Source organism: Vicugna pacos, chromosome 6 (genome assembly GCF_048564905.1).
Source record: "Vicugna pacos chromosome 6, VicPac4, whole genome shotgun sequence".
In the NCBI taxonomy this organism is placed as follows: Eukaryota; Metazoa; Chordata; class Mammalia; order Artiodactyla; family Camelidae; genus Vicugna; species Vicugna pacos.
Genome location: NC_132992.1, coordinates 650213 through 668707, shown reverse-complemented (window position 1 = coordinate 668707; position 18495 = coordinate 650213).

Below are 18495 nucleotides of genomic sequence, written 5' to 3'. Positions count from 1 at the left end.
CGCAAACTGCTCGGGTGGGTCTCCTGCTTTACCGGCCCTGGACACTGGGGCTGGGAGGAGCCAGGTGGGGCCCGTCCTGCTCGTCCCGCCGGGTCTCCTTACCCAGAGCCTTCGCCCCGCCACTGACTGGGTCCTGGCACTGAACTAGAACCATGACTGCCCTGGGCCAGGCCACACCCCGCCAGCCCCACTTCCCCTGCTCACCTTCCCCACCCTGTTACTATGCTCCCACCCCTGGCCAGGCCCAGTTTCCCACCAGACCTTGAAGACAGGGCTTCTTCTCCTCACACCGAGGTCCCTGCCCTGGCACTCCAACCTGCTAGGACCTAACCTATGGCCCCTACGCCCACAAGCTTACCCCTCATGACTCAGCACAGGACCCCCAACATCCTGAAATTTTCTCCCTCACCTCTCAGCCAGGTCAGTTCCATTGTAAGTGGGCCCCATACCCCACAACCTGTACCCCCTCACCATGGGATCCCCTTCACTCTGAGTGCACCCCTACCCTGAACTCACTCCCTCACCCCTCACCCTGTGGTTAGGATGAGGGAATCCGGGCTCCAGTAATGATGACTACTGCCACCAGTGGGGGACCCAGCCTAGTGTGCACCTTCATAGTTAATGTCTGAGGCTACAGGGCGAGGCAGGCTGGGCTGAAGGCGGTTCCAATTCCCGCACTGGCACCCTGATCCCCGCACCCTGTGCCTCAACTGACCCGATGGGTCAGGGTGATCCCAGGCTGCCTGCCACTGGCCTGTGGGCCTTGGGTGGTTGATGGTCCTTATGGTGGTCTGGACCCCTAGGGCGGAGGCACTGGGGACGCGGACCTTTGAGGTGGGGGAGTTCAGAGGGTGCACTTGAGCCCAGGGGTAGACAGCAGATGGTGGGCTGTGTGCATGGGGCTGTGTGTGTGTCCTGGCCTCAGCCCAGGTGGGTGCAGGGATCTTGTTCATTCACACTAGGCCAGAGGGAAGAGGGACGGGAGCTTTTAAAGCATCAAAGTTAGGAAGCCAAGGCTGGGGAGCAAAGTAGGAAGGTGCACTGGCCTGGGCACCATTGAGCCCGCCGTGACACTGGTCCCTTGCACCAGGGGAGACTGGCAGTTGACTGGCCAATGAGACATCCCCTGCTGTGGTATAGTTTACAGGCAATTGAAGGGATTTTGACAGGTAATTTTAATCCAATAATTGTCAGTTTCTCTGCGGGAGGTCAGGTCCAAAGTCATGGTGAATCTGGCAGGGATCCTGCCTGAACTCCAGCCTGGAACAATACAGGACCCACCCAGGAATCATTCTCTTAGCTCTCACCAAAAGGCACTGTAATAGAGAAGAAAAAATCTGAATCCATATTGGATCTGTGCCTTTTCCTTTAACCCTCTGCAGTGTTTTCTAGGCTTAGTCTTGCTAGCTCTGCACCTTTTGTAATACAATGTTGCCTTTAGCCTGAAATAAACAGGAGAGCCTATTCTCAAAACCCTGACCTTTAAGGATATTAACACTTTTGCACTCCTGTAAAAATAACAAGTTGCAGAATAGAAAAAGTTTGTTTTGTTGCAGGTTTTACAGGAACACCATGATCTGACCCACGTGGACAGCTGCAAAGGATTCCAAGAAGAAAAAATCCTACACCAAGAAGTTTGAAACAACCAACCACAGCCCCTCCCCTATTTACTAGAAAAGGAGCCTGAAGTCTGACTTGGGGAAGATGGTTCTCCAAGATACTAGTCTGCCATTATCTTGGTCTGAAACTGTCTATGTAGACCAGATCATAGTGCCTCTGTGAAACCTCTAACAAAACAAAAGTTATTTTCTATTCTGCAACTTGTCTTTATATAAGTGCAAAAGTTTTAATTACCTTAAAGATCAAAGCCTTCAAAATAGGCTCTCCTGTATATTTCAGGCTAAAGGCAACATTGTTTTATAATATGTGCTGAGCTAGTAAGACTGAGCCTAGAAAAGAGGGCACAGGGTTAAAGCCAAAAGGACAGAATTTCTATGGAGTCTTATTTTTTTCTTTTCTATTATACTATATTCTATTTTTGTTTTAATTTTATAAGAATAAAGTTTAGCCTTTTCCCATTTTAAATTGTGCAATTTTAAGGAGCATTAAGTGCATTCAGAATGCTGTGGGACTAACACCACTGGTTTAGACAATTGCCTTCCTCAAACTAAAAGCTTGAATACAAAGCCCACCCCACATCCTACCTCCCTCAGCCCATGAGAAGCCCTAATTCCCTTTCTCTCTCTATGTCTTTACCTATCCTGGAGGTTCCCTATCAATGAAATCATATAAAAGGTGGCTTTTTTTTTCTCTCTGCCCACATATCTTAAGTAGGGATGGGTGAATTTTTTGTTTGTTTGTTTTCACGTGAATTAGCATTTTTGTATTTTGAGAGGAAAATCCAGATGGATTAAAGATGAGACGTACCAAATGAAGCCCTTTTGGTAACTCTGTGCATAATCTCGGGGTAGGCTATGCTCTTCTAAGTGTGAAATCAGGGCCAGAAGGGAGATGCTTAGCTCTTCTTGTGGCAAAATAAAACCAAACTAAAGCAGAAAACAAAGGCCAAGAAAGACAGATGGAAAGACAAACCACAGCCTGGAGAAAGCTTTCCTCATGACCCAAGGTCGGAGAAAAGTTTCACATCCCTGTGTTCCAAAAACCTCTTGAAGCCTAGTGTTCTGAAAAGAAACAAAATACACACAGGCAGTTCCAATGAGAGGCGGTGCAGGTGGCCAGTGTCTGCTAGAGATGCTCGACCTGTAAGGTGAGGACATAGGCAGACGGACAGACTGCAGAGACAGCATTGGCCACCATTACACTGGCAGGTCTTTAGCCTGGTGACAACCAGTCCTGGTGACAACGTGAACAGGCAGAGGCCCCAGGAGGTCCCCTGGAGGGAAGATCAAATGGACGCTCCTCTCCAGCAGAACAAAAGGCAGGATACATCAAAGTGCCACTGGTGCATCCCTTCCCTAGCAGTGCTGATCCTTAGAGAAGATCCCACCAAAGTGCTTGCACAATTTTCAAAGATAATTTTTCTTCAGTAACATGAATTTAAAATAATCAATATGTCATCAATGGATTTTCAGAAGTGACCTGCCCTGTACTCGAACAATACACACACATAAATACACACATATACACATAAATATATACACACATACATACAGGAAAAGAGACAGACAGACTGAAATGCAGAGAAGCAGGGGAGTCAGAGAAACAGAGAGAGAGACAAGACAGAGAGAGAGGCACTGAGAGACAGAGACAGAGAGAAGGAACACTGGAGCTGGGAAGGAGTGGAACTCACGCACATTTTCACAAGTCAGTCTGCATGTCAGAACCCGGTCTCAAACTCCATCCGCCCTCCAGGGGAGGGTGTGGGGATCCCACAAGGGCGTGGGAACAGAAGGCAAAAAATAGGAAGCCATTGTGGGGCAGCCCACCACAGAGGCCGAGATGGGACACTGGGCCTGCATGTCAACATGACAGAGTGACCTAAGAGCTTGTATGCCAGAGCGGACGATGTCAGAGTTGTATTTAATTTAAGTCACACGACTCGGAGCTGGGAAGCAAGCAGCAAGGAAAGTGACTTTCTCCACACCCCAGGGCAGACCCCGGCCTGAATGGGATGTGCTCTGCGCTCCGCCAGCCCTCTGTGGGGTCCTTCCTTTGCTGAGTATGTGCACGAGCTCCCTGTGATGCCAGCCCATGGGGGTGAGAGATGCAGTAGGTGTTTCTAGGTCTAAAGACAGGATGGCTTCTCTAGGAAGCAGGGCCAGAATGATCCCCACTGTGCTGATTGGGGACTGGGGAGACCCTGAGAGGCACATGGTTTGTCCAGGATGATAGCACTGCTGAGTGGGGGGAGCCAGGTCTGAACACAGCTGTGTCCTCAGAGCTGCGGCGCTGGCTGCATCCAGGCCTCCCCAGAGCTATGGGGGTGCTGAGTTGTCATCACTGCGTGTGGACATGGCATTGAGAGAGAAATGAAAGATCGGCGGCCCAGAAATGCCCTTGGGGAGCTTTGTGTCAGGAGGAAGCTTGGGTAAGTGGACCCCAGGAAGTGACCTCACTTCCCTGGCAATACAGCCCGACAGAACTTGGAACCAAAGTCACCAGGCACCCACTCTGTACAGAAGCCCCTATTCAGCTCACCTGGTTGGAGACAGAGGCATTTTCTGCTGCATCCCAATATCCCGAGGCCGCAGCCCCCAGAAAGCCCGCAGCGAGGGGCTCTACCAACGCTGCCGGCGCTTGGTCAAGTCTCACTCGAGGCACCTCTGGCCTTTTGGCCAGAGAGGCCCAAAGGTAACACAGGGAGGCCCAGGGCAGGCACGCCCAGGCCGGGCCACCACTCAGATCCCACCCAGGTAGCCCCACGGCCCCGTCCTGGCTGGTGGAGGTGGAGCAGTCATGTTGGGGATCGGTTTCTGCCTCAAGCAAGAGCATGTCAGAGGCCTGGGGGGCCGGTCACATCCACAGCCCAGGTCAAAGCTGGCTGGCTGGGATGTGGAGAGCCCGGGAAAGGTCCTGCTGCTCGAGGTGGAGCCCATGCATTCTGGGTATGTCTTTTCCCTCCCGGGTGTCTGAGCTGAAAACGGTCCCGGTCTAATCTAGCAGCAGAGGGTCGAGTGGACAGAATTAGGAGTGTTCCTGACCGGGCAGGGCTCTGAGACTTCCAGGCTGGGTCAGCTGCTGGTCACTGTCATTGCAGAGCCAGATACCACATACTGAACCGAAGCTGATGAAAAAGAATACCAAAGCCCCCTCCCCAACTGAAGGGCTGGTGTACCACTCTTCTGAGGGCTAGCGCAGGCTCCAGGTGGGTCTGGATATGTAGGGGTCCCCACAAACCAGTGGAGCAGGCCTCGGACCCAGACTTCACCCAGGGCTCTCCCCAGGGAACTGCTCGGGGCTGACGGGTAGCTCAGCACAACCGGCTCTGAAATGGAGCACCGTGCCCACCTCGCTGCAAGTCAGGTGGAGGACCAGGAGCCCCCAAAGCACAGCCCGAAGTTCAGAAAGGCAGGGCTGGTGCCTGAGTGTAGGTGAGGGAGGGGCGAGGGCTGGGCCACATAGGGAGGTGTCCCCAGAGGCTACTTTTGGGACCAGAGCAAAGAATGGCCTCAGACCACCTGTCTGGAAAACTTTAGTCACAGAACACATCCTGTGGGCACTTTCTGGGTGGGAGCTGTCTGGAAAGCTCTGGGAAGATATCTGTCCTTGAAGAGGCACATGGAAAGGGAGGCAGGTGGGTAAATATTTCCTCTCCCACAGCATGAGCTCTTCCACAAGACTTAAAACTCTTTCCACATCCAATAGTTACAGAGGAGGCAGCGGCAGGGGAAGATGTCAGAGACCAAAATAAGGACGATCTGGATCCAGCAGGAGACCCCGAGCTCCCTCCTGCCGCTCCTGCAGCTCCTTCTGAAACTGCATCTGCACCTGGACAGCTGGGCAACGGAGAACCAGTTCAGGCATCACCACCAGCTGGGGCAAAGCCCCCTCTGCACCCACCCACACCTTCTTCTCCAAAATCCCACCATCAGTCCCCTCCCTATACCCCTCCCAAACTTGAAGTCCCTTCCTCTGGAGATGTTTTTGTTTGGTTTTCTTTAGTTTCCTTTGTTTGTTTCACATCATTTATGGCATCCTTTATTATTCTTTTTAGAATTTCATTAATAAAATATAGACTTTTCCTCTTTTAAGTTGTGCAACTCAGGAGCATTAGGGGCATTCACAATGTTGTGAGACAATCACTACCATCTAGTTTCACATTATTTCTTTCCTCAAAGTGAAACCTTGGATCCTGAGCGCTCACTCCCTTCCCTCCTCACCCAGCCCCTGAGAACCCCAAGTCCTCTTTCTCTCTGCGTGTCTTTAACTCTCCTGGGTGTTCCCTGTCAATGAAATTTTAAAAAAATTTTTTGTCCCTGCCCACATGTTTCAAGCTGGGGTGTGTATTATTTTTGTCTTCACTTGAAACAGCATTTTTATTATTTTAAGGGGATATCCAGGTTGATTAACGTTGTGATGTACAAAGTGAAGCCCTTTTAGTAACCCTGTGCAAAATCTCATGGTAGACGCTGCTGTTCCCCCTGTGACACCACAGCCAGAAGACACAAGGGAGATGCTTAGCTCTTCCTGTGGCGAAAACAAAACCAAACAAATCAAAAACATTAGCAAAAGCCCAGAAAAACTGCTTGAAATAAATATCACAAACTGGAAAATGCATTCCTCATAACCCAAGGTTGGAGAAAGGTTTCCCATCCCTGTAGTCCAAAATCCTTTTGAAACCCAATGTTCTAAACAGAAACAGAACAGGCATGGGCAGTTCCAATGAGAGGCAATGCAGGTGGCCAGTGTGTGTTAGAGATGCTTGATCTCTCAGGTGAGAACACAGGCAGACGGCAACACTGCAGGGACAGCACCGGTCACCATCACACTGGCGGCTCTTTAGTCAGGTGACAACCAGCCCTGGTGACAATGTAAGCAGGCAGAGGCTCTAGCAGATCCCCTGGAGGAAAGAGTGAAGGGACGCTACTCTCCAGGAGAAGAGGGTGAAGGACGCATCAAAGGGTCACAGATGCATCTCTTCCCCAGAAGTTCTGATCCTTACAGTTCATCCCACTAAAATCCTTACACACCTATTCAAAGATGACTTTTTAATGGTGTTCATCACAGCACTGGTTGAAACACTCAGAATTAAAGCAACACTAATATTGTTGGAGAGGGGATGGGGTCCATTCATTCTGGTTCATGTTGATGAATGAACGCTATGCAGTTGGAAAAGTGGGTGCCTGGTTTCAACCCAACGTCAAGGGAGGCCTCAGGGTGGAAATATGCAGACCCACCGTCTGCACCCAGGGTCCCATCTGCACGACCACATATGTGTGAAATCAGCATAGATGTAAACGGATCTGATTGTGAGTGTGTGAGAGACAGAGATGAAGAGAGACAGACTGAGAGACACAAAGACTGAGACATAAGCACCAAATCATTCATGACAATCACCTCTGTGTGTGGGAATTACAAATCTCTTCTCTTTTAGGCAATATTTTAATTTTTTGTAATGTGTCTGTATTACTCTACTAATTCTAAAAGGATTAAAATCCTATGTTAATGTGACCCATTCATTGTTCATCTATGGAGTAATTAAAATACATTAATCTTATTTTTAAAAGAATTTAAAGCCTTCTCAGGACTCAGTTCCATGTCAGCTCCGTGGCAGCAGAGGTTCTCCAGGAGTTCGTGTCTCTTCTGAATCAGCATCTAATAGAGGTGAGGAAGAAGCACCAGACTTGGATACTGAAGACTACAAAAGATGAGAGATTCTGTTGAGAGAAATTAAGACCTGCTTTCACAGAGAATAATCCCATATTCATGGAGCAGAAGGCTTCATTCTACTAAGATGACAATAGTCCACGAATAGATCTAAGGATTCAAAGAATGCCTACACAAATCCCAGGTGGTGTTTTGCAGGTATTGACAATCAATCTAAAATTCACGTGGAAAATCCAGGGGCTCAGAATACATGAGTGAACCTTGACAAAGAAGAACAAAGTTCGAGGAATGGTAAGTCAGATGGAACCCACGGTTAATACAAAAGCACTTTAAGCTGAAGAAACCTGCGATTCACCACATGGAGAAGAAAACCTATCATGAAAACCAATTCTCTCCTCTCCCTTTATCCTATTAAGTTCAGTTGATAAAAAAGCCTTTAACTTTCATGATTTAACATGGTAGTTACTTTTCTGGTTGGCTCCTGCGTGTGTATAAATAAACCATTTCTCTCGTTCATCTCCTCTTTGCTTCTGTGGGCTCTTTGGGGGGACTCTGGATTATGGGGACCTGCTCTTTTCTCACCTTCTTTAGTGGCATCTTTTGTCCATGGTGAAGTGCTTAAAAAAAGAAAAGGCTCATTGGTTTTGGGTCAGATTTGGAACATGTATACCTTTGGAGACCCCCTGGAGGAACAAGGGGGTTCAATACTGCTGGGAGAATTTACTTGTCCAAATGCCTAACAAGACGCTATTTGCAAGTTTTTTTTTTTTTTAAAGATTCTTACACTTAAACAAATACCCTATCTAAACCTCTTGGATGATTAAATACAAAGAAAAAAGAAGAATCATGTCTGGCCTAAGAACTCTTTCTTAACAAAACGGAAGGACAGAATCAGATTCAGAGCAAAAATTAAAATCCATTTATACCATTAACCCACCCAATCTTTTGTACACTGTCCTCATGTAATCTGCCAGATGGCGCCCTGGAGAAGGTCTTTACTCGTGCTCATTTTCAGAGCTCGGCCAAGAGGGAGGTTGGTCCCCAGGGCCTGAGAGGGGCTATTTGTGAAATCTTCTCTGCTGAGACCCACCGGACTAAAGAGAACTGTGTGCTCTGAGGGAGAGAGAGCACACCGAGCCTCTGTGGAGGCGTCTCTGAGATGATCCCAAAGGCACACATCTCTAACTCTGGACACGGGAATTTTTGATTGGCATCTGAGTTGGAAATCTCCTCCTGGATAGAAAGAAGCAGATTCAAGATGTTGCAATTGGATGGGCAGGTCGGCCTCTCGAATTTATTGATGAGGAGGACACGCAATTCTCTGCAGAAGTAGGAACACCCATCCCTGCTCTGCTGACTTCATCTACCGAGAAAGAGAGACGCGGCTGTATGGGGAATTCAACACCCGCCAACCGTTCTTACCGACGTCAACGTCCCCACTTTATTCTCCTGTCAGGTCTCTGCACAAAAACTGTGGCTCAGCACAAAATATCACACACCTATCACCCTGAACCACTCTGTGTCTGTGTCCAACTCGAGCATTAAGGCCTGTGACCGTTACTGTCAAATCGTGTCCCCCTTTCAGCCCGTCTCCCGCCATCATCCCAGCCCAACCTCGGTGTCTCTCTCCAGGTCAGCAGCACTCTTCCCACTGGCTTCCCATCAGCTTACCTTGCCCTGCTTCCATTGCTTATTCCCCATACGTTACCCACAACGGTCTTATTAAAGTATGAATCGGATCAATTTGTTCCGCTTTGCAAAATACTCTCGTGATTTTCCATTGTATTCAGAAGGATATCCAGAGTCCCTACCAAGGTCCTGTGTGATCCGCACCCTCACCCGTCTCTGCAGCCTCAGTTCTCACCGTTCTGCTCCAGCCCATCTTCACCGCCCCGATGGTCCCCACCAGGACAGCTGTGTTTGTAACTCCAAGTCTCATACTTACACTTCTCCCGGTCTGGGAGGCTTTTTTTGTCTGCTACCTACGTGGCTTATTCTTTTGCTTCATTCAGGACTTTATTCAAATTATTTTACCCTCAGAGAGGACTTATCTGACCACATTATTTAAAATGACACGCACATATTTCCTATTCAATAATTTTCTCTCCTAATATGCTTTATGTTTCTTTGTGGCAACTATTATTACCTGGCAGTACGTCATATATTTATTTGCTTATTGATTTATTGTCTGTCTTTCTTACTAATCCTATATTAATGGAACCACAAATAACTGTTTTAACCAGTAACATTCAAACCGCCTTTAAATGAATTCTTTTATAAGATGAGAATTTCAGAGGCTTCTACGGGTTGCTTAGGGGAAAAAAGAGAAAGGATTCAGGTTGAACAAGTTATTGAGGACCTGGGAGTTGGTTATTTATTTTATATATAGTAGTGTGTACCTGTTAATCCCAAACTCCTAATCTAGCAAAAGACCAAGCTGACTATTATTTTTAAAAGACTTTATTTTCTTTTTAAACTTGGGTTGTTTGAGATCTCTTTTCTTCTTTGTTCTTTTCCTTGTTTATTTTAAAGAAATTTTATTATTTTTCTTTTACATTGAGTTACTGCGAATTGAACCCAGCACGTACTCTACCCCTTGAACTATACCATCCCCTCCAAAGACAATTATTTTTATACTTGGCAATACCATATTGAATTAAGATTTTTTGTTCCATTTTCCCTTCATAGAGTTTATAACTGAGGGAGAGAGAGAGAGGAAGCCCTGGGCCATCCCTTCCTTCTCAGCGGGTTACTGCACAGCAGAGGAGCTTGGTTGTCTCCAGGCCCAGCTCACCTTTCTGCTCTGAGGGCCGACTCAGGCCACTTCTCTTAAAAGCGGCGTGTTAGAAGCAGCAGAAAGCCAACTAGCGAGCAACAATGACAAAACTGACCCCCCTGCAGTTGGACATCATCTGCTCTGAAACGAACCTCTTAAAGCTCTTCTTCGTATTAGTGGATGGTTTTCAAAAATATTTCCAAGGAGATGAATCTCATTCCATTTTTCTGGATTTCTTGGGCCTTCTATGACTTTAACTGAGGCTTGATTTTCTGCAGAACGTCTGCAGGGAAGCCAGGCAGAACACGTGAACAGACACTGCAGGCCACGGCTGAGGCCTCCGGTCAAAGCATCGTTGTTTTTCAGAGCCTACGTTCATGGGGCCATTTTCATGACTGCTGTAATTAGTTCTCATCCAAGTGTCCCACCGAAAATGTTTCTAGATGGAAGGTGTCCTGATGCAGACGAGCAGTGGGGATGTGGGATACAATGGCGGACATACTGGAAGGAGAGGCGGGAAATGTTTCTTCAGGCTTCAGTTTGGAAGATTTCTGATTTTTATATGGACATTAAACTTGGTCAGGCTGAAGCGCCGTTTGCTCTAAGACAGGGTGATGAACACGTATCCCTACAACTTCTAAAAAATTTTTTGAAGCTGGACGTGAAATCCTAGGGGACAGACAGCTTAGAGTGACACCTCCGTTCCAGGATGCCTATGATCTCGGACTCACAAAGAGGAAAAGAATACACATACTTTGCCTGTGTAGCTCTATGTGAAATTATTTTGGCCCTTGCCGGATGGTGTAAGATGAGAGATCATGTATTCTTTCTTACATCGCTAAGATGACAATTCTTGATGAGTCAGCAGAATGTTTCCGATGGCCTGGGGTCTGTGCCAGACATTAGCTGTCTAGACAAATACCGCACAGCCCCCATCCCTCAAGGAGATCACAGTGTGTCGTGAAAGAGACAAATTTAAATAGGTTTTCAAAACAATGAGTTAAGAGTCACATGGCATCATATATACTATATGTTCAGAGGGCCTCTTGCACTGCCTGGGGCTGGGTTCTAGAAGGTAGGGAAGGTGTCAGAGAGGAAATGCTTTCTGCCCTGACATCTGAAGGATTCCATCAAATCTGTAGACCAGGAGAGTGCGTGGTGGGGACGGGATTCTCAGCAGCTTGCGTGTCTCGTGCAGACGCCTTGTCGTGTCTAACAGCACTTTGCAACTGGGAAAGGAAGGTCAGTGAGGCTAGAGTTTGTGAGGAACTAACGGAAGCTGAGGCTGAAAAAAAGCAGCAACTAGGTGATGAGAAGCTGTGACGTTAAGTCAGGGAGCGTGGACTTCCTCACATAGGCAGCAGGGATTTCTTTGGGGTTTTAAGGAGGAGAGTAACACAGATTAGTCATTAAAAGTGAGAAAAGTGGACTGTTCACTCTAAAGAACAGCACTGGGGAGACTAGCAAGGGGTGGGAATTAATGCAGTGGGGAGCGAGGAGCAGGGACTTAGTTGGGGGACATTAAGGAATAGAATTGTAGTACTGATGGGGGTGAGGGAGTGGAAAAGTAAAGGAAATCTCCCAGATGTATGTCACGGAATACAGATGGGATAGTGATGCCATTGTTTGAAAAAGAAAACCTAGTTCTGAGTGAGAGTAAATCCAAACATGCAGAGCTTGAGATTTTTATGGGCTAATCAATTGGGAATGTCTACTTGTCAATTAGAAGTATATATCTGGGACTGAACTGAGATGTCCATGCTGAAAAAGATTTGACAGTTAATCAGTGCACAGAGAGCAGTTGAAGCCACGGGAATAAATACCACCCACTGACATTTTAACAAAGAAAAGGGAAGCAGAGCACTTCTGGTTCAGAAAATATGGCAGACCAGAGACTTGAAGACCCCCTCACTGAAGACACATAAAAACGTAGGACACAATGCCGCTAATCTATTCTTGTTTTTTTACAGGCACTTTTATTGTGGTATGATTCCTGTACAGTAAAATACACATATTTCACATGTAATATTTGATTAATTTGATTAATGTCTACACCCAGAAAACCATCACCATGATCAAGATAGCCAGCATTTCCATCACTCCCCAAGAGGGGCACTTTTCAAATCCCCATATTTATCCCTTCCCATCCCCTTCCCTCCCTGTGAACCGTAGGTTTGTTTCTCTATGTCTGTGGGTCTATTTCTCTTTTGTAGTTAAATTCATTTGTGTCTTTTTTTGATTTCACATATAAGTGATATCATATGGCATTTTTCTTTTTTTCTGGCTTACTTCACTTAGAATGAATATCTCTACGTCCATCTATGTTGCTGCAAATGACATTGTTTTGTTTTTCATGGCTGAGTAGTATTCCACTGTATAAATATACTACTACTTCTTATCTAGTCAGCCATCGATGGACATTTGGTTTGTTGCCATGTCCTGGCTATTATAAATAGTGCTGCTGTGAGCATTGAGGTGCATGTGACTTTTTGAATTAGAGTTTTCTTCTGACATATGTCCAGGAGTGGGAAGGCTGGATCATGAGTTAAGCCCATTTTCAGTTTTTAAAGGAATCTCCACACTGTCTTCTGTAGTGACAATGCAGCCCATTTTGTGAAAGCAGAGCCATGCTCAGAAAGTAACGGGTATTTCTAGGGGCCAGACATGAAGCGCAGTGAGTGTGGCCTGTTCAGGAATCAGAGGGCAGTCTGCCAGGGTTGGGGGAGAGTGACAAGGGAAGTGTGGTACAGGTAGGATTCAGACCACGTGGGGACCGGACAGGCTGGGATAAGGAGCCTGGACTTCCAGTCATCCCTTGGTAACCATGGGGCACTGGTTCCAGGACTCACCCTGAAGTCAACATCCATGGATGCTCACGCCTCTTGTATAAAATGAGATAGGACTTGCATGGGACTCATGTACATCCTCCCATCTACTTTTTTAAAATATATACAAACTTTTTTTTATTGAGTTATAGTCATTTTGCAAAGTTGTATCAAATTCCAGCATACAGCACAAGTTTTCAGTTATACATGTATATACACATATTTGTTGTCACTTTCTCTTTCACTGTGTGCTCCTGTGTACTTTAAATTATCTCTAGATTACTCATGGTATCTAATACAACATGAATGCTATGTAAGTAGTTGCCAGTGTATGGCAAATTCAAGTGTTGCTTTTTGAAACTTTCTGTATTTTCCCGAATATTTTCAATCCACTGTTAGTTGAATCTGCTGGATAGGGAGCCCCTAGATACGGAGAATCCCCAAGCTCCTCCTTCCCACATCCTATATTTTCACTGCAAGCACTGAAGGGGTCCAAACTTAGAAGAGACCTATCTACCTGCTGGAAACCCTGAGGAATTCCGTCAGCGTATGTAGCGCAGGAGAGAAGGCTTAGGGCCAACTAGTGGGAAAGGAGGGCCTGCCTGGAGAGGATGGAGGAAGGACAGTAGTGGAAGCCATCACGTACTCTTACTGGAACTAGCTGATAGCAGTGAGGGACGCCAAGGAACTGGGTACACGTCACGTGTGGGGCGATCCTGGCCACCAGGTGCAGGGTTCACATAGCTGGGACCCAGTTTGCAAGATCAAAATAACAAGGAGGCAAAGGGGCTGCCTCAGTCCCAGGATCCTGACAACGGCCACAGCGCCGTGACCCCAGCTAATGCGGTTCCCCTTGTAAGCCAGAAAAAGGAAACTCTGAGCCAAGATATTGCAGATTCCACCGCAGCCACACGGATAACTAGATCTCTAACCTGACAAAATGTAACCACCAGAAACAGGAATCTTTCCTTTTCTCTTCCTTTGGACCTTTGGGCGGGGAGTCACACATCTTTGACGGGAACCGCCTTTAAACTGAAAGAGAGCTCACTTTTTCAGGAATAAGCATGGAGAAAAAGAGTGGAGTGATGGTTTAAAGCGGAAGTCAAAGTGGAAGCCCATCTGAGAAATGGTAAAAACATGCTTCTCAATGAATTCGAGATATGGCAAAAAGAAGGAGGAAGGTTAAGGAAATCTCTATTAATATCCACTCAGCATACAAGACTAGCCAGCCATAAAAAGACAGCACCTTAAATTAAGAATTTTTTTTTTTTTTGGTGATGAAAAACAATGTCTTAATTTAAAAAAAGGTTTGGGCTATCAACAACACACTGAGAGCTGTTGATGAGGAGATCATATATCTGCATATAGATATGTAAGTGTTCCAAGTCCACCGCTCGAAAAAAATTAGTCAATCACGTGTCCAGTTGATTGGGAAATCACGATAAGTAAATAACTCAAAAGTGAGAAAGACATGGGATTAAATAGTGGTAGTGAGGAATGAAATCCAAGATGTTTATACCTATATTTTCTTTGTTAATGTAACAAACTTTAAGCAACTGTCTAAAAAGTAGTAACTGGAGCACACAAACACACACGCACACACACACACAATTTGGAATAGCAGAGAGCTAAAATATGCTAAATTTTTCATTATTGAGGAACAGGATCTAATAGATTATTTCATTTCTGAGATTCTTCTAGGTATACTGGTCCAATTACATATAAAGTTATGAACTTAGAGATGATTTATAAAAATTTAGAGAGACTTTTCATTAAGAGGCAATATAGCTTCCAAATCACTGAAGAGAAAATTAACAATAAAAAATTAATTAATCCAGGTAATATGGAGTAACACTGACCATATTTACCACCCTACAATAAACCACAAAATGGATACAATATACGAATCAATGATTTTTAAGACACATGAAAACGATCATATCCACTAGGACCTTGTCCTGCCACCTCTATACCAAGGCTGCTAGCCCTCCTACTGCCATCACCAAAGATGTCCAACAGGAGGCGACATTCCCTTCCTCTGCTCCTACTGCAGAGCCAGTCCTGAGCAGTCCTTTTCCAGGTGTTGGCAGGCAGCTTCCAGAAGTGCTTTCGTGGGTCTTGGTCCCTTTTAGCCACCAGCAAAGGGATCAAGGATGAGCAGTGAGCCTCCTTCCTCATCCAAGACCTAGGAACCTATCTGACTTCTGAGCAGCCCTTCACTCTTGTCTGCTGTCTGGTACTCTTCGCCCGGCTTCCCGAGTCTCCGTCTTGGGCAGCCTGCACGCTGGCCACAGCCCATCAGAATCTGTTCCCCCGCTAAGAGGCCACGCGTGATCTTGAGCAGGGCTCTAGGCCTCTGGAGCAGCGCGGCTTGGACTGCGTCCTGGTCCTGGACTCGCAAGCTCCATGCCCTTGGTTGAGTCAGTTAACATCTCTAAGCTACAGTTTCCTCATCAGTAAAATGAAGACATAATCAATTTGGAAAAAAAATCAGAATCTGAGAGGGACTAAATTTCTTGTGATTGAAGATTATTTTAATTTTGAATTATACAGCAAAGGACATCATACAATATTTAATACTTCATAATTCTAATGGACAGCTTCTACTATTAAAACTAATGCATGCAAGTACACACAAACACACATGCAGACATACTGGCTCTGCTCCACATACATCCCCACAGGCACACACACACACCCATAACATACACAGAACCACACACGTCCTCAGGCACACACACACACATAACATACAGAACCACATACATCCCAAGGCGTGTGCACGCGCACACACACACACGCACACAGAATCATGTACCACACACGTCCTCAGGTGCGTGCATGCGCACACACACGTCTAACACGCTTTGGCATTATTCTAAATCAATTTACAATTGAGGGTCACAGTGTCCATTGTTTTATCCACTCAAGATCCTGACTTTGGAGCGTGAAACAGGAACCCCTCCTCTCTGGAGATGGTCTTTGCCACTTACAGTCTCAGTAGAGACAACATAACTGCTCTGGACTTTTGGAAGTGCAGGGCCAGAGCATACCTGGGAGCTCACATCCTATACATGTAAACATGTTAAGTGCAGTAGGTTCTAAAGTCCTGCCTTTACAAATATACATTCATTATAAGGGGGAAGACCAGGTTCAAATTTAGAATTCCCAGACACAGGGGAGTTCGGCAAAGAAAGTGAGTGTGTGGGGAGAGCTGATTCCCAGTCTCTGACCACTAGCCTGATCCTTTTCTTCCCAATGCTGGGTCCATCCCCTGCCACAAGGGGCCTTGGATGTGCACAGGGGGAAACTCAGTCCTCACGACCGGGCTCTGCTCATACCCTCCATGCAAACAGCTGCCCTTTGGCCTCTCTGTGAGTCCTGGGAATCTGAACTCTGGGGATAGCCGGTGCAGGCACTAGAAATGGGACAGGGGCTGTTGAGGCAGGGCATTTGTGGTCCTGGGTTTCTAGAGCATGGGATGGAGCCAATGACCATGTCCCCTTGGCCCTGCTGACTCCACCTTGTGGAGGGTGTGGCCAGAGGAAGTGTCAGGGCCAGAGGGACCCTCTGTAGTGCAGGACTCAGGGCAGCGAGCCCCCTTGCCGAGGTCTAAGGGCAGAAGGCCTATGAAAAGGCCTGAGAAGGCTGTAAGGTGTCTTCATCCCCATTAATTAAAAAAAAGTAAAAGCTTACCACAGGCTTGGGTAGAAAGGGTTTTGTTAGAACAAGGGAAGGCACTTGCCAAGGTCTGGCCATAGAGGGCTGGTGGGTTTGCCAGGTTGATGAGGAACCAACAGGCCATTAGTCTCCACTGGGTCTAAACACCTCCTGAATTCCTCCGGGTGACACTGAAATGCAGTGAGGCACGGAAACCTCTTAAGTTATTAAAATCTTCATGGTGAGCCGTTCAACTCTCTCCTCATTCTTGATACGAAAGCACGATAAACACAGGCCAGAAAGTCATCAGCTTATTGGTTGGTTCACTATCCGTCTGGCGCCTCCTCTTGTAGGAGTCTTCATCACATCACCCAGGGCTGACCCGGCTCAGGATCATAGCTGATTTTCCGCAGGTGGCATCACTTGCTGGTGACAAGAAGCAGGCATGTTAGCCACCTCCCAAACACTGAGGTTCCTCCTGGGAGGAACCTGCAGGCCCCCAGTCCATCCTCTGCACCACGATGCTCCTTAATGCCACTCCCGGCTTGCTGCCCTGGCCTCTAGCTCTGACCAGAACCTCACTGGATTGTCGATAAATGTCACCCATATACCACGTGTAAGCTTGGGGTCCAGATGTGACCATGTTTCTTATTTTCTTCCCATCGATAGATTGTTTGATTTTTGTGTAATCGTGTCGGCAGGAAGGCCAGTACCGCCGTCTTGAGGCCTCCCCGAGCCGCCTCTGTCTATAACTGTCCTAGCACCCCAGGGGATCGGGTCTGAAGCCTGGCACTCTGACACGGTGGCACCTGGAGAGACAGGAATCCACTCCTGCTGTGGCTTATGCTGAGGCTCGATGTGGCCATACAAACAAATCCCACAGGCCCTGACGTCACTTGACTCGCCGCAGGGATGCTCCCTCACTGCCCCGTTCCCCCCAGAGACCGAGGGCTTTCAGCTTGTTCCCGAAGGCCCCACCCCCGAAGGGGCACTGGATCCAGTGGAGCGTCCAGCCTGCTTCCCCGCCAGCCCTTAGGGCTTTCGTGGGGCCTGGAACATCAACTACCCTCCCCTTAGGGGCCCGTTTGTCCTTTCCAGCCAACAGACCTAGGTCATAAGCACTTTAACTCACCTGAGGGTGTTTTCCTCACTTGAGGGGCAGTGAGGACTGGGCTTCTTCACACTCCAAGTGCCCCCGGTCTGGACGCAGACAGCCTGGCTCATCCCTCAGTCCTGCAGGTCCCGGCCACACCTGCTGCTGCTCACTGAGTCTGGGCTGTGTCCTCTTCCAGGACAAGAGGTGCACTCTGCCCCCCACCCCGCCCCCACCAGCGGTGGCAGAGGCGGCGAACAGGCAGGTGAGCTGGGGCCTGAGACCATGCCCGCAAATCAGTGCCCCAGAGGCCGCTGGTGACTAGCGGGACCCCGGGACAGAAGCCAGCATGGGATGGGAGGAGGAGGAAGGTTCAGGATAAGGAGATGAAAGGGGGAACAGATAGCACCGTGAGGACCTCGAAAATGAAAGGGAAGAAAAAAGACAGTGACAGCTGGAGCGGTGTTGGCATTAAAGCTGCGGGCTTTTTCATTTAATTCCATTAATTACCATTACATATAGTGGCATGTTTTTATCTGATTAAAGATTAGGTGCCATGTCATATAACAGGATATATTATGTTATTATTTATTAAATAATACATAATAGTAGATATACAAGCATATTATTTTCTGTTTATTTATTATCAGATAGTATATAATACATATGTATGTATTTATATACAGAATATATAATTCATGCATCTATATAATATATAACATAACAATGTAGGATTATTATTAATATATTTTATAACAAGATTACATAAAAATAATGATGTAATATTATCCATTGTATGTCTTGGTTCATGACACATTCTCACCTTAGGTGCCTGTCAGAAGTATTTATGTATT